Genomic DNA, 16,443 nt, shown 5'->3' on the forward strand with positions numbered 1-16,443 from the left:
GTAGAAACCAGGTTTTTTAAAAAGTAGAGACAAAGTTATGACATCAGGTCTATCAGACAAATATTGCAGGCTTAAAGAAAGTCAGAGATGGAAACACCATCACACAGCTCTAAAGCTCATGAAGTTTATACCAAGGTCTTTGGGAAGCGAGAACAAAAGATGGACAAAACCACAGCATCATTTTGGGGAAAAAAATAAACATAGCTGATGGTTTAAGAGGGAAGAGAAATGGAAGCAGGAGAGGCAAGCTATTAAATGCAGTTATCCTGGTTCAGCAATGATGAGCCAGGAAGGTCCCTGTGGGCATCCTGAAGCCTTTGTTCTCTGATTAATGGGAAGGTGGAGAGTAGGAGGGAGAGTACCAAGCCCTTAGAAAGGAAAAACATAAAACAAAGATTCTGGTTAAATATGGCTTATGCAAATCTTCCCTTATTCAAAGGTCTTGTAGGAAAGTCCCTCCTTTGTTATTTTTCCTCTGCTTGAATGTATCTCCTTTATTCTTAATTCAGGATTGAGTCAAGGATGTAACCAGAATGCCTATAAGCTCACAAAGACAACTGGAGAAGAGGAGGAATGGGAAAGGGGCCCTGGGTCTGAAATGTTCTTTAAAATGAGGGTGGTGATCAATTCTACCCACTCACAAGGAAACAAGTCAAGTTTTTGAAGTTTCGTGAATACAGTTTAAATAGAGACACTGATACACACTGGTCAGCCTCTGTCAGGGTACAGAGAAGCCTTCAGCAACTCCTGCTCATTGCACTATGTTTGCGAAGCTAATGTTTGTGAAGTCGGATTCATAGATTTAGAGCACATAGGTAGCAAGTGTATTGGGCGATGCGCAATTGTACTACTCGCTGTGGAGTATTTTTTCTTTTACATATTTTTAAGTTTTTACTAGATATTTGCTTTATTTACATTCCAAATGTTTTCCCCTTTCTTCATTACCCGTCTGAACTCCCCCTACCTCATTCCCTCTTTCCCTGCTTACCAAGAAAGCTAAAGCACTCCTGGGCATATACCCAGAAGATGCTCCAACATGTAATAAGGACACATGCTCCACTATGTTCATAGCTGCCTTATTTATAATAGACAGAAGCTGGAAAGAACCCAGATGTCTCTCAACAGAGGAATGGATATAGAAAATGTGGTACATTTACACAACGGAGTACTACTCTGCTATTAAAAACAATGAACTCATGAAATTCTTAGGCAAATGGATGGAACTAGAAAATATCATCCTGAGTGTGGAGTGTTTTATAACCTTCTAGATAGATTGGATCTCTTTAGAAAGCATATACCTGCATCGATAGTTGTCATAGTTTTCTATTATAGGCATACTTAGTAAGCTGCACAGTGGCCTTCCATCTTAATAAATGGAAACATATGAACTCACACGTGCTCCACTATGTAGATCAACCTATGCTCTGTGACTTTTTCCTCTCCCTCCCCTCCTCCTCCTCCTCCTCCTCCTCCTCCTCCTCCTCCTCCTCCTCCTCCTCCTCCTCCTCCTCCTCCTCCTCCTCCTCCTCCTCCTCCTCCTCCTCTTCTTCTTCTTCTTCTTCTTCTTCTTCTTCTTCTTCTTCTTCTTCTTCTTCTTCTTCTTCTTCCATAAGAAGCTCTTGGGGCTAATGGTCTATATGAACCAGCCAGAACTCAGTAACTCAGCAATAACAGCAGCTGTTGAGAGATGTTTCTAATAGTACTTCCATCACCAAGAATAACTGTTTTGAGAGATTTTTCTCTTGCTGATAGCAATAATAAACAAATGCTTTGTTTTATTTTTTTTTTTTTTTGATCCTGAGAATACTTAAGGTATGGAGATTAGAAACAATGGCTTCTTACACCATGCAGCACTTTCAAGGACTAGCTCATGTTGCAGAAGACCAGAGTTTCACTGGAGATTTACACATCAAAATACGCTTGAACAGCACAAGACCTCAATCTTTTGATCTTTTGTGTTATAATGGGAAGAAGGGATATCTAGAACTTACAGTTTTGTTTTCTTTTAGAACTGGGAATTAAACAAGAGGCCTTGTGCATGATTGACAAGTGCCCTTCCATTAAAGCTGTATTCCTCAGGCTAGTTTTAATTCATAATAACTCTGTGACTTCTGATCTCCTTCTCATGCTTTTGAAGTTTACCAGCATGAACAACATCGTGGCTTCACTGTGCTATGTGACTTGAGCAAGTTAATGAAGCCCCATATGCCAGTTTTATTATCACTACATGATGGTCAGTTTAGTCTGACTTTTCGTGTTAGCTGTATGGACTAAATGGATTAATACATGCAAAGAACTTAGGAAAGAAACTGGAAAATAGTAAGCACCAGATAAATAATAGCTGGTGATATAATATATAATATAGTATATATAATGCTCTTATTGTATCACATATTTATATATGTGATATAGTAAGAGCATTGTGGTCTTAGATACATTTCTAAGAGCAGTTGGTCTTAGGTACATGGCTTTGGCTTCTCCACTATCCTATGCAATATTCCAAGATAAGAGGCCTTGTATGGATCCTCTCCCAGAATAGTGAAAAGCAGAGAGAGATATTCGGTGTGGCCATACTGGGGAAAGGAACAAAGAAAGGGGTTTAGTGGCCCCAAGCCTGTGTTCACACTACTGACAGGAACTCTATTCTTTTTTTTTATTATGATGATTAATTAATTAATTTTTACACTCCATATTTTATTCCCCCCAAACACCCGTCCACCCTCTGACTGTTCCATATCCTGTACCTCCTGTCCACACCCCTGCCTCCACATGGATGTCCCCACCCCTCACCCCACCTGATCTCTAAACTCCCTAGGGCCTCCAGTCTCTTGAGGGTTAAGTGCATCATCTCTGAATGAACATAGACCCAGCAGTCCTCTATTGTATGTATGTTGGGGAGGGGCTCATATCAGCACCAGTTGCATGTTGCCTGCTTGGTGGTCCAGTGTTTGAGAGATCTTGGTGGTCCTGATTAAATGAGACTGTTGGTTCTCCTACAGGATCACCCGTCTCCTCAGTTTCTTTCAGCCTTCCCTAATCCAACAACAGGGGTCAGCTGCTTCTGTCCATTGGTTGGGTGCAAATATCTGCACTGACTCTTTTAGATGCTTGTTGGATCTTCTGGAGTTCAGTCATGCTAGGTCCCTTTTTGTGAGTGCCCCATAGCCTTAGTAATAGTGTCAGGACTTGGGACCTCCCCCTTGAGTTGGATCCCACTTTGGGTCTGTCACGGACCTTCTTTTCCTCGGGCTCCTCTCCATCTCCATACCTGTAATTCTTTCAGAGAGGCACAATTATGGGTCAGAGTCTGACTGTGGGATGGACCCATCTCCCTCATTTGATGCCCAATCTTCCTGCTGGAGGTGGCTCTATAAGTTCCCTCTCCCGACTGTTAGGCATTTCATCTAAGGTCCCTCTGTTTGAGTCCTGAGAGTCTCTCACCTCCCAGGTCTCTGATGTATTCTGGAGGGTTCCCCCAACCTTCTATCTCCTGAGGTTGCCTGTTTCCAATCTTTCTGCTGGCCCTCAGGGCTTCAGTCCTTTTCTCTTACCCAATACCAGATCATGTTCCCCTCTTCCCCCAACCTCCTCATCCACTTTCCCTCCCAGATACCTCCCTCCCTCCCCATTTGTGATTGCTTTGTTCTCCCTCCCAAGTGGACTGAGGCGTCCTCACTTGGGCACTTCAGCTTGTCAACCTTTTTTTAGTTCGGTGGACTGTATATTGGGTAATCTGTACTTTTTAACATCCACTTATTAGTGAGAACATACCATGCTTGTCCTTTTGTGTCTGAGTTGCCTCACTCAGGATGATATTTTCTAGTTCCATCCATTTGCCTACAAAACTCAGGATGTCCTCGTTCATAGCCTTATTTGTTATAGCCAAAAGCTGGAAACAACCCAGATGTCCCACGACAGAAGAATGGATACAGAAAATGTGGTTCATTTACACAATGGAATACTACTCAACTATTAAGAACAAGGACATCCTGAGTTTTGCAGGAACTCTATTCTTAAACATAAAAAGAACTGGAGTAGGGGGTGGCAAGAGATATGAGGAATTAAGTAGTCTTTGGTCATGTCTTGTAAGACAATTACTTCTCTACTCCTGCACCCCATCCACCATCATAGGCACCTGTCCATCCTGTAAGAGTTTATTCTTCTGGGATTTGAGGTGAATTTTGAGTCACAATGAGGAAACAATGATTTTTGTTTGTTTATTTGTTTTAATTTTGTTTTTGGAAAAAGTACTTTCTCACAAAGAAAACAACAGAAAATAGTCTTCCTAGTATTCTTTACCCTTCTATACACAAATAAGGAATACAAATATTTTGACTTGAGAACATCTTGATTAAAAAACCAGATAAACTCTTATCAATGAAAAAAATTCTATACTAATCTTGCTTGTGAGACCATATAAAAAATCTCAAGCATAATATTAACAGGTCCATCACACCATCCAATAAATATGTATAACTTGATACCCAATTTGGATTCAATTGCATGGGGGTAAGAGTGGAACTTCTATTACAAAATCCATAACTACAAATAACCATATTAGCAGAGTGGAGGAGAAAACCCTCATCAATCATCAACAGTAATAATCAATAGTCCCTCCCAGCACTCCTCCCTCTCTCCCCTCCTCCTTTGACAGGTGTCATGACTGTACTCTGTTCCAAAGTCCACCCTTGCTGCTCCTCTAGCTTTTCATGCATAGATAATGCCCTTCCTTGGTTCATGAGTTTTGGAAAACACATTAATTCTCACTGCTCCCATCCCACATTCCATGGCATACTAGAGATCTGGCCAATGCATTACCCAGAAGTCTCTGTTCCTGAGCCTGTTTTCGACACAGTACAACAGCTACCTTTCCCTGAAGTCTCTGCCTGTATGTCTGTCTTCTAATTTTTGGGTTCTTGTCAGCTCTCAACTTTTTCCAATCTCTGCTCTCTGGATGCTGAGCTTGGGATTTAAACAGAAAATCTCCAAAATCTCCAAATCTAGGTAGCCCCAAATTATATAACCATGCTTTATAAAATTCAGAGTTGAATCAAGATAACACCATAACCCACCAATTCGGGTCTTGCTTTCTGAAAGTTCGAGTTGAATCAAGATCCACCAATTCAGGTCTTGAAGGTTACAAAATTTTTCCACTCACCACTGTCCTTCATTAGAATAACGGTGCATACAGCAACAGAGCTGGAGCCAAACCCCTGCAGTGAACTGCAAGATCATTCTAGACCTTCACTTTCTTTAGGCACAATTCTTCCTGAAAACAGCAGCGGCTTCAGCAGCAGCAGCAGCAGCAGCAGCAACAACAACAACAAGAAAACAACAACTACTACAAAAACAAAACAAAACAAAACAAAAAACCCAAAACCAAGCAAACAAACAAGAAAAATGTTTAACATTCAGTTAGCTTGGCATTCAGGAAGTTCCTTTGACTTTAGCTATGGTGATCCATTGTTATTTTGTTTTTTGAGGGAACGCTGGCCCAGACAGTTGTAATTGGCTGACTCATGAAACAATATTGTGGCTACAGATGACACAGAGAATTTATTTCTGTTAAGATTTGAATGCTTTAAAAGGTTTTAATAGAAGTTGGTGGTATTGATGAAAACGTTGCTGCCAGGCACAGGGGAGACAGTGAAAGCGCCTTAGGGTTGGCTTTTTTCCCAAGTGTTGGCACTCCTGCTCTAAGGCCCTTAGAGACAGGGGAGAAAGGGAGTGGACATTTGGCAATATTTCCTGAGGTTATAGGCCACCATTTCCCCTTCCTACTGCACTGACATGCAATCCCTGGCAAAACCCTAACAATTCCCTAGGTTAGTTCTCTTGTGTCCGCATTTCCCAAACACTTTTAAGACAATGCCCGTAAGAAAGGTCTGGGGAAACTTGTAGGTTTAAGTCCTGATTCATGAACCAGGCAACAACAGCAGAAACAAATGCATGAGACATTGGTGCAATGGGGCGGACTAATGCAACCTGAGGATACATTTAGCATTTTGCTTTGTGCTGCTGACCAAGAGCATGCCAACAGATTCCCTTTTTCTCTGTGGCCACTTGTTATGTGCTGTTCATCTGCTTAGCTATTGATTCATCTATTGTCCATCAAGTAGATGAATAACTGTGCTATGAAATTTCATTTTTGTGTGAATACCACTGACCAAAAAGTACTAGTTGTACCGAATCTATTTCTGTATGCAGGGAAAGAGGAAGCAGAGACTACAGTCGGTTGTCCCTTAGCTATGAGCATCCTGAAAGATGTCGAAAGAACAGTTGAATAAGCACATGAGGCAATCCCCTCACTAAGTAGCTTTCTCAGAAAGCGTCTTAAGATAGCCACCATCCTGCATCACTGGATATAGTAGATTTTACAGATTGTGGTTGTAGCTTTAGGTCCAGAGGTCACCATATGTCTCTTTTTCATGGTTTAAGATGAGCACATTAGTGACATCAGCAAGAGAGCTTCATGGACTTACCTGTCATCTTTCCCCAGGCAATAGGTGAAGCCAGAGCTCAGGCAGCACTACAATAAAGGAAAAATGGAAACGTATGTAAAACAAATCATAGAAAAGTAGAGGAAAGTTTGTGGGCCTTGAAAACACAGCACAGCCCTGTCAAAAGAAAAGTAAGGCATCATTGCTGCTTCTGTTGAGAGCATGAGAGACTCCTCGACCACCACAATCTCTGAACGTAGTGTGGAGGGGGATTGCTCAAAGTGTGCAGTTACACTGTCACAGAGCTCACGTAGTTCACATCTAACCTGAGCAGCTGAGGCTCAGTGCTAACAGTAACCATGCTGGTCGAGTCCAGCCGTCCTGAGGCTGGCTACTGTCCATAGCATATCTCCATACTAAAGACAGCCACCGTTCAACCACACTAACACAAGCAGCAGCCTCACTGCCCCAACTATCCTGCCCAGGCCCAGCTGCAATGCCCCTACACTGACTTCCAAACAATGCCCTCTCTCCCCCAAACAGGTATACCTGAATGATAAGAGAAGTTAGCACAGACCTTATAGCTCTTATGTGGCTACACGGCTTAATGGATAACTGGGTAACAGCCTTGGTGCATTGCCAAGCACTACACAGACATTCAGCCTATAGCACATTTATCCTTCTACCACATCCCAACAACTATCTAAACTCCGCCCCCCTCCCTACTGACAGCACATCACATAGCTGGCCAGCCCATGGCAACTGTACAATCAAACCCAACCTGACAGCTACTGAATGGTTACCATGCCCATATTGGTGAGTCTGTCATACCACAGTCCTGCCCTAAATGTCATTATCACAAGCCTAGGATGCCCCCCAAACCAAGTAGTAATCTCCATCCTTTGTATAATTAGCTAACCTTCAATGCCTACACACATACCTGAAACAGTCTCAGAATCAAGGCGACAGCTTCCCCCATGGCTCCGCTGCACAGCTGCTAAAGCTTGGCTTTCATGTATGCTGCATGGAAGACAGCCTACTATCTAGCCACTGGCCTCACACCACCTGCAGGTACTTGCTATAAGTTTTTAGCCAGCCAGTCAGTGATCCTACTCTCAGGAAACTCATACCATGTCAACCACATCTATAGACACCCACAATCTCGTCCACTAACACAGCTGCAGAAATCTTTTCTTTATCTTTTTTTATGTGCCCTAGGCATGAAACAGCTTTGGCCACTAAACCAGGCATCAAGCTAGGATGAACAAAGGACCACCCTCTGCTCTGCCCCTGACTCATATGAGAACAGCACCACCATCAAGGTGCCTCTTTGCCCATTGCCAAGGATGTGCAGAAGCTTTATTTATCTAAGGGTATAGTTGAATGAACAACAATGAGGCAGCCCAACCATACACAGACTCAGAGCTAACTGACTATAAGTAACCAATATCCTAGAACACATCACAGGAAAAAAAATCCTCTTTTTATAGGGTAAAAAAAAAAAAAACTGCTCCAAAAATTAGAAAATTCACCTGTTTCATTAGATGTTTAGCTATCAGTGTAGGGACACAAGAAACATGAAAGAGAAAAATGACACCCTTATAGAAATCTAATATTACATTTTGTATAATAGACACAAAGAAAGGAGATCCAAAAGATGGAATTCAGGATGATGTTGTATCAGCGAGATAAAGAGAATATGGACGATAACTCAGTGACATCTGGATGGCCATTCATGATCTAAGTGAGACACTCAACAGAAAGACAGACATTGCAAAGATGAAAAACTTTCGTTTGAAAAACTCAGTGACCAAAGCAAATAATCACTAGCCACAATAACAGACTAGATTAAACAGGGGGAAAACTGCCTGCATTTAAAGGTAGGTTTTATGTCAATTAATCTAATCAGAGATGGAAGAGGAAAGTGTTGAGGAAAAATTTCTATGGGACCTTGAAACACCATCGATGGACAAACAATTGCACTGTGGAACTTCAGACGCAGGGAGATGAGGAAAGCCACACACAGTATATCTGATCAAATAATAGCGTGAAGGTCCTCAGCTTTGAGAGAAATATGAGTATCCAAACCACTGAATCCTGATTAGACCCAATCTGATGAGGCTTCTCTGAAGTATTATATTAAATCAGCCAAAAAAACAATGAAAAGACTAGAAAGCATCGTGGAAAAAGCTATACCAAGCAAGCATCAGATTTCTGCTCAGAAAAAATTGAGCACCAAAGACCACAGGATAATATATTCTGAGTATTAGAAGAGAGAAAAAAAACAAGACAGTGAAACGTACTATACAAAGACATCCTTCAGAAGTGAAGGGAAATAAAGCCTTCCTCAGGCAAACAAAACCTGAGGAAGATCATCAACACCACAAAGATTGGTAAAAACTACTTATTAAGGGAGGAACCGCCATCATGAAAACATGCAAAAGCTTTAAACCTCACCAGTAGAATGTATACAGGAATACGAAAAAGCAAAAAAAATCAAAGCTTCTCACTACAGAAAACCACCAAACCACAATGATTCACAACAAGAGAGGAAGAAAGATACACAAAATAACAAAATAACTAACAATATGGCAGGCATAGTTTTTTGCCATTAATAATTACTTTAGTGTGAAATGGATTAAACTCCTCAATTAAAAGAAATAATCCTCAGTCAAAACATAGATTTTAAGATAAAAATACTAGAAAAGAGATTTCTGTACAATAATCAAAAGAGCGATTCAACAAGGTGATGTCCAACACCAGATCATCCAATATACAAATCATAAATTACAGTATCCAGAGGGAAATAGAACCTGCCTAGAGTAACTAGGGACTCTAACTCTCACTTTAACCAACAGTCAGATCAACCAGAGAGAAAAATCAACAAAGTTACACTACACTATAGACAAATGAATCCAATATATTTAAAGGGCATTTTACCCAATACTTTCCAAGATACACATTTCTCTTATTATCCCATAGAACTTCTTCAGAACAGATCATGTTAGAGCATATAACAAGTCTTTATAAATTAAAAAAGTCAAGATTATAGCCTGCATCTTCTCTGACCAAAAAGAATAAAAGAAGACATAGCCATAGGAGAAACTGAAAAATATTTAATTTAAATTATTTTATTTATTTACATTCCAGCCCTTAGTCCTCCCTCCCACAGTTCCTCCTTCCATTCCTCCTCCACCTTGCCTCTGAGAGGATGCTCTCCATATCCCCCTCACCAGGCCTCCACCTTCCCTGGGGCCTCAAGTCTCTTGATTAAGTGCATCTTCTCCCACTGAGACCAGACTAGATAGACTTCTGCTACATATGAGCCAGGGGCCTCGGACAAGCCTGTATATGCTCCCTGTTGGTAGCTCAGTCTCTGGGGTCTGGATTAGTTGAGACTGCTGGTCTTCCTATGGGGTTAATCTCACTTTCAGCTTATTTAAACCTTCCCCTAATTCAACCATTAGGGTCCTTGACTTCAGTCCAATGGTTGGATGTAAATATCTGCCTCTGTTTCAGTCAGCTGCTGGTGGGCCTCTCAGAGGACAGCTGTGCCAGGCTCCTGTCTGTAAGCACAGCATTGCATAGTGTCAGGCCTTGGCGACCCCACCCCCATGAGATGGATCCCAAGTTGAGCCAGCCATTGGACCTCCTTTCCTTCAGTCTCTTCTTCATCTTCGTACCTGCAGTTCTTTGAGACAATAATTATGGGTCAGGAATTTTGACTGTGGGTTAGTAACCCTGTCCCTCCACTTGAGGCCCTGTTTATCTATTGGGGGTGGAACTCTGAGCTCCTTTTCCCCAATGTTAGGCATTTTGGCTAAGATCACCCCCAATGAGTCTTAAGAGTGTCTTACATCCCAGCTCTCTGGTACTCTCTAGAGTGTCCCCCCCCCCAACTCCCACTCCCCAAGGCTGATTTTTTTCTATTTATTCTCTTGGCCTTCTGGGCTTCTCTCCTGTCCCCCCTCCCACATCTAATCCTGTTCCCCTTTCTTCTCCCCTCCCCTATCCCTCTCAGTCCCCTCCATCCCTTCCCCTCCAGAGATTATTTTCATGCCCCTTCTAAGTGGGGTTGAAACCTCCTCACTTGGGCATTTCTACTTGTTATACTTCTTACATTCAGTAGGTTTTATCTTAGGTATTATGTACTTTTTGGCTGATATCCACTTATCAGTGAGTACATACTATGCATGTCCTTTTGGGTCTGAGTTACTTCACTCATGATGATATTTTCTAGTTCCATCCATTTGCCTATAAAATTCACACTGTCCTTGTTTTTTAGTAGCTGAATAGTATTCCATCGCATAGATGAACCACATTTTCTGTATCCATTTTTTGGTTGAGGGACATCTGGGTTGTTTCCAGCTTATGGTTATTACAAATAAGGCTGCTATTAAAATGATGGAGCATGTGTCCTTGTGGTATAGTGGAGCATCTTTGGGTATATGCCTAAGAGTGGTATAACTAATATAAATATTTCCAGTTATCTGAGGAACCACCAGATTGATTTCCAGAGTGGTTGTACCAGTTGGCAATCCCACCAGCAATGGAGGAGTGTTCCTCTTTGTCTACATCCTCACCAGCATCTGCTGTCACTTGAATTTTTGATCTTAGCCATTTTCATTGGTGTGAGGTGAAATCTCAGGGTCGTTTTGATTTGCCTTTCTCTGATAATTAAGGACTTTGAACATTTCCTTAAGTGCTTCTCAGCCAGTTGTGATTCTTCTATTGTGAATTCTCTGTTCAGCTCTGTACACCCCACCTTTTTTTAAATTGAGTCATTTTGGCTTTTGGAGGTTGACTTTTGAGTTCTTTATATATTTTGTATATTAGTCCTCTGTTGGATTTAGGGTTATATAATGGAATCTGATGCCCCTTTCTGGTGTGTCTAAAGAAAGGTACAGTGTATGCATATACATAAAATAAATAATTAAATTTTTATTAAAAAGAAAAATTTATAATACAAGAGAACCAAATAATACCATTTTGAATACCCAGTGGGTCAATGAAAAAATTAAAAATGAAATCAAATTATCTTTCTTGAATCAAGTCAACATAGAGAAACAGATACCAAAATTTACAAGATATAGAAAAAAATACTGCTGAGTAGAGCTTATGACAGCTGATACTTAGGTCAAAGGATAGAAAGAGGGGCTGGAGAGATGGCTTAACTGTTAAGAGTGCTACCTGTTCATCTTTGTTAGGGTGTCTGTTGCTGTGAAAAAGTCCATGACCAAAATCAATTTGCAAAGTGTTTATTTCAGCTTATAGTTCCACATTACTGTTCATCACTAAGGGAACTGAGGGTAGAGACCTAAACAGGACAAAAATATAGAAGGAGGATCAGAACCAGATCCATGGATACCGCTGTTGAGTGACTTGCTATTCATGGCTTGCTAAACTTGCTTTCTTTTCTTTTCTTTTTAAAAATGTCTTATTAAATTTATTTACTTATTTGTTTTATATCCCAATATCAGTCTTTCTCTCCTCCCAGGACCTCCTCTCTTGGACTACCTTTTTTTCAGTACCCAGGATCACCATGGCACCAAGACATCTCACAAACACTTATAATTCAAGTACTACAGGCTGCAACACCCTATTCCATGGGCACCTATATGCCTGAACTTCTGCAGACACACACACAGGTAAGAGTAAAATAAGTCTTTTTAAAAAAAAGAAGTGAAAGCATTCAAACAAACACTAAAGTACAGATAACTTTAAAACTCCTAACGAAATGAAGGTGACCAGATTGATAAACCTCTAGCTAGACTAAGGAAACCAAGAGAACCTTTAGAAATAATCTGTGACGATAAAATAGTGTTACAAATGGCGTTACAGAATAAGAAAAGATGATCACGGACCAGAACTACACGCCCCAGACCTAACAAACACTGAAGAAAAAGGTAAGTGCCTGGACATGCACAACACACTAAGGCTTGAGACGTGAAGAATAGAAACCACAATAGAGCAATCATGAACCATGAAGTTCAGTCAATGTTAAAACATTTTCCTAGACAAGATAGCTGCATGGCTTAGAGTCTCCCATTTTCAAGAAAGTACAATATCGATCGCAAAGCATTCTAAAAATTTTAAGAGACAATTCTTTGGCTTAATTCTGTATGACCAGCATCATGCAGATATAAAACCCAAGCAATTAAATAAATAAAAGTAAAAGAAATACAAGAAAGCATAGGTCAGTATTAACGACTATTGATATGACAACGGTAGCCAAGCAAACCATGGAAACAAATTGAGTAGTGTTCCTCCACGGTTCCTGACTTGCTCTTTTGAATTCCTGTTCTGACTTCCTTCAATTGTGGACAGTCATGGAGATATATAAGCCAAATAAACACCTTCCTTTCAAATAGTCACTTGCTTTTGGTCAGGGTGTTTATCACGGCAACAGAAAGCAAACTAGAAAAACTACATTCATACAACAAAATGTCTAACATATAAATATTTTGATGGATACTGCAAGAAAGCTTGCAATAAAATTAGGGACTTTGCAATGATATGAATTTACACAATTTTTAAATTTTACCTAATTTCTTAAATCCAAATATCGCAAACTATATTGTAAGGATGAACTATTATCTATCACCACAGTACTCACTGGGCTAGACTCTGCTTCATCTTCCCGGATCCAAAGGCACCAGGTTTGTTCAGGATGGCATGTCCATAGACTGAAACCTTAGGCCTTGTCTCTGTTTTATAGAAAAGAAATTCGAAAAGTTCGGTAAGTCTTTGAGTTATTAGGATTCCACATTTTGAGTTTTTCCTCACTGTGTTACCAATCTCACACAGTAGCAGCAGTAAGTGGATATTTCTCCAGTCAATAAGAAGCTACTAAATTTCACTAATATCCACAAACTCTTCATGTGTACTGTATATTAGAATGACGACGCAGCAGAAAGCTAGACTGGTACTGTCCCAGCATGCATAGCATTCAATGGAAAAAACATTAAAATACTAAGCAAGACAACAACTAATACGTATGAATTCAGTATTTGACAGACACTGTTCCAACCAAATGTTTTACATCTGTTTAAGTCTCACGGTGATCTTGTGAAGTAGACAATTATTTTTAATCTCTATTATTTTAAAATTGAAAACGAAACTGACAAGAGATGCTTGCTCAGGATTGCCGGGCTGGATGATACAAGGACAGAGATTACAATCCAGGTCATGACTATTTCCAGAACTTGTGCAATGGGCATGGAAAGCATTGTCTATTGAGTGCCATGGTATAGCCTATAAAGAAAGCCACTGTGTAAAATTAGAATATAAAATATTAATTTTTGTTCAACAAACATTACTTTCAGTTTTTATTAGTATCTGTCTTAGTGTTTACACAGAAATTTATGATGGTATATGTATATACCTAAGTGTAGCTATCTGTGTGTATGTACTTATACATATTGTTATCTATGAGTGGTAGAATTTAAAAATATTTAAAATGTATTTAATATTAACCGTTCCTATAGTTATTTGTCCTCTGAGGTAAAGATTTACTAAGTGGGCCACAATATTCTTGATCTCACTTTAAGGCTTCAATTGACTTTGAATTCATGATCCCTTGACTCCTAAGTCATTGGAATACAAACATGTGCCATATAGAGATAAAGTCAGATTTTTGAAATGAAAATAATACACTAATAATTCTGAAAAAGTTATTTTCATTTTAGAAAGATACCACATGTACTATTGAAACAAGATTTTTATTAAAATATATCTTTTAGTGGGTTTGAGAAGAAAAAAAACCCGATGCCTAAAGAGATAAAAAGACAATGTATTATTTCGTGACATTTACCTCTGTGTTGAAATCACATAAAAATATGACTAGTTCAGTGAATTGTCTCATTTAAACAGTGAATATTTTTTTCATTCAAACATCTTGTAATATTGGTACATCCATTTTCATACTGCACTATTCACAGTAGCCAATAAGTGAAAACAGCCCACATAGATGCCCATAACAGAAGAACAGATAAATAAAATGTGGTACACAGCCAAGAGGGTCTTATGCAGCCATAAAGAAAAATGAAACAATGATATTTTCTGGGAAAAAATGGATACAGCTGGAAATTATTCTAGTTAGGAATACCACATTCTTTTCTTAAATATGGGATTTAGATTTTAAGCATGTGTGTGTGTGTGTGTGTGTGTGTGTGTGTGTGTGTGTGTGTGTGTGCACGCGCGCGCACATGTGTGTGTAGGTCATGAAACAAGAAAGGAATCAGGAGACAAGAGGAAGAGGTCTGAGGGAAGGTGGGGCACAGAGAAGGTAATGGAAACAAATACTGAGAACGCCGAAGGGGAACTAACCTCGTGAAGAAAGGGACCAAGCTGGAAGGAGGAGGAGTGTTGGGAAGGGGAACACAGGAGAACAAAGTCTAATGGCAGAAATGTGCATGAGGACCGCACAATGAAAGCCATTGCTACACATGCAAGGCTGCTCATTACCGTTTATCTATTTACTCATGTGCTATCTTCTTTTTCATGTGTGTAAACATGAGTGGGCATGTGTGGAGGTCAGAGGGAAGCTTCTAAGAGTTGCTTCTCTCCCTTCACCACCTGGGTCAGATTTTGTGTAAAAAAGATTTATTTGTATGTCAAGTTGAGAAGTTTGGTGGTTTATAGTGATTGACAACTTGACATGTTGGAGAGACATCTCTGGATCTGTCGTCTGTGGGCATTTTCTACATCGGGTTAAATGAGGTGGAAGTTTCATCCTAACTATAAAAACCAAAAGGAAGGACAAAGGTTGTACTAGCTTTCATCTCCCTCTAGTTCCAGACTACAAGCCTCATGACCAGTTGGCTCAAACTCTTACTGTCACGATACTTCCACCATGATTGACGCTCCCCTCCAATGGTGAACCTGAAGAAAACCTTCCTTCCATAGGTTGCTCTTGTTATGTATTTTGCCATAACCGGCATAAAGCAATCAATACAGCATGCTAACCTAAAATTTAACTTGAAAAGGATCTCATACTGTGCTAAAAGTTTTTAGCCATATTCAGCAATAAGTTTCAAATATTCAAGCAACTATTAGCTAAATTAAATAAGTTAAGAAAAACACCAGGAAGGCTCTATTGCCCATAAGAGACCACGTCCTAGTGGGCAAAGCTAGCTAAACCATTCAAAACTTCATCTAAATTCCAGGTCTCCTGCCTCCTAGTTAAATAACTCTGCCACTCTTATTTCTTTGACCTTAAGGTTGCATATGAAGGAGCGGGTGTATCAACACTTCAGTACGATTATGATTAAAGGTTGATGGAAGATGAAGCATCATGTATCCAAGGCACATGATTCTTTGCCTGATAAATGTTAATTTCCCTCCTAAAGATTTTGTTTTAACATAAATGCTCAGAACATTTTACACACACACACACACACACACACACACACACTAAATAAATGTATTAAGGCAACTTCATTGGCACTTTGTGTGTGAGAAGGGTGGTACTCCCAGATCCTGGTCTGTTCTTAGGACTAGCTCTTGGGAAGAAAGGTGTGGAAAGGCAGCAGAAAAAGCCATTTTCAGGAGTTCTAGGGAACAGATCTTGGGAAACGAAGAGAAGTTTAGAGATTCTATCCCTGTAGCATCACTTTGCTTATTTTCACACTATCCCTTAGCAAATTATACACATCTCCTATGACATTGAGCTGTAATAACAGTTGTGGTTCCGGTGACTGGTGTGAGATCTCTTCAGAGAATCTATGCCTAGCTTGTAGTTTCCTTGAGGTATTTTCTCAACAATTTGTTTGTTTGTTTTTCTCTTTACATCCTGATCACAGCTCCCTCTCCCCCACCCCCGTCTCTCCTCTCATCCCAGTCCCATGTTCCTTGACATCCTTACTGCTGGGTCCAAGTCTTCCTAAATATCCCCCAGGATGTTTATAGCTGTCTTGGCTGTCAAGCAATGAACAGTTGTTCAATTTACATTTCCCAGGGCCTCTGGGAAAGTGGTGGATTTGAAGTTGTGGTTGCTGTAGCT

The 16,443-nt window shown here is 40.1% G+C and overlaps 1 non-coding gene across 1 annotated transcript; it reads right to left on the reverse strand.

Annotated features, from left to right (window-relative positions):
• Nucleotides 1–7,645: 7,645 nt before the first annotated feature.
• On the reverse strand, nt 7,646–7,789 carry LOC127697947 (small nucleolar RNA SNORA48). The gene has a single exon (XR_007980614.1). It is a non-coding gene; the product is annotated as a small nucleolar RNA SNORA48 (small nucleolar RNA).
• Nucleotides 7,790–16,443: the final 8,654 nt, after the last annotated feature.

Source organism: Apodemus sylvaticus, chromosome 12 (assembly GCF_947179515.1).
Source record: "Apodemus sylvaticus chromosome 12, mApoSyl1.1, whole genome shotgun sequence".
NCBI classification, from domain to species: domain Eukaryota; kingdom Metazoa; phylum Chordata; class Mammalia; order Rodentia; family Muridae; genus Apodemus; species Apodemus sylvaticus.